Raw genomic sequence first — 768 nt, 5'->3', positions numbered from 1 at the left:
AGCCACACCAGACCCAGGTCCCAGCCTCACCAGACCCAGGTCCCAGCCTCACCAGACCCAGGACCAAAACTTATCAGACCCAGGCCCCAGCCTCACCAGGCCCAGGTCCCAGTCTTACCAGACCCAGTGCCCAGCTTTATCAAACCCAGGCCCCAGCCACACCAGACCCAGGTCCCAGTCTCACCAGACCCAGGTCCCAGCTTAACCAGACCCAGGTCCCAGCCTCACCAGACCCAGGGCCCAGCCTCACCAGACTCAATCCTCAGCCCTACCAGACCCAGGTCTCAGATTTACCAGATCCAGGTCCCAGCATTACCAGACCCGGGCCCCAGCCTGACCAGACCCAGGCCCCAGGTTTAGGAGACCCAGGCCTCAGCCTTACCAGACCCAGGCCCAACTTTACCAGACCCAGGCCCCAGCCTCACCAGACCGAGGTCCCAGTCTTACCAGACCCAGGTCCCAGCTTAACCAGACCCAGGACCAAAACTCATCAGACCGTGGCCCCAGCCTCACCAGACACAGGCTCAAAACTTATCAGACCCAGGTTCCAGCCTCACCAGACCCAGGTCCCAGCTTAACCAGACCCAGGACCAAAACTTATCTGACACAGGCCCCAGCCTCCCCAGACCCAGGCCCAAAACTTATCAGACCCAGGCCCCAGCCTCACTAGACCCAGGTCCTAGCTTAACCAGACCCAGGTCCCAGCCTCACCAGACCCAGTCCCCAGCCTCACCAGACCCAGGTCCCAGCTTAACCAGACCCAGGCCC

Source organism: Mirounga leonina, unplaced genomic scaffold (assembly GCF_011800145.1).
Source record: "Mirounga leonina isolate KUSES-001 unplaced genomic scaffold, KU_Mleo_1.0 Mir_82, whole genome shotgun sequence".
Lineage (NCBI taxonomy): Eukaryota > Metazoa > Chordata > Mammalia > Carnivora > Phocidae > Mirounga > Mirounga leonina.
Note: the sequence above shows the minus strand (reverse complement) of the source record.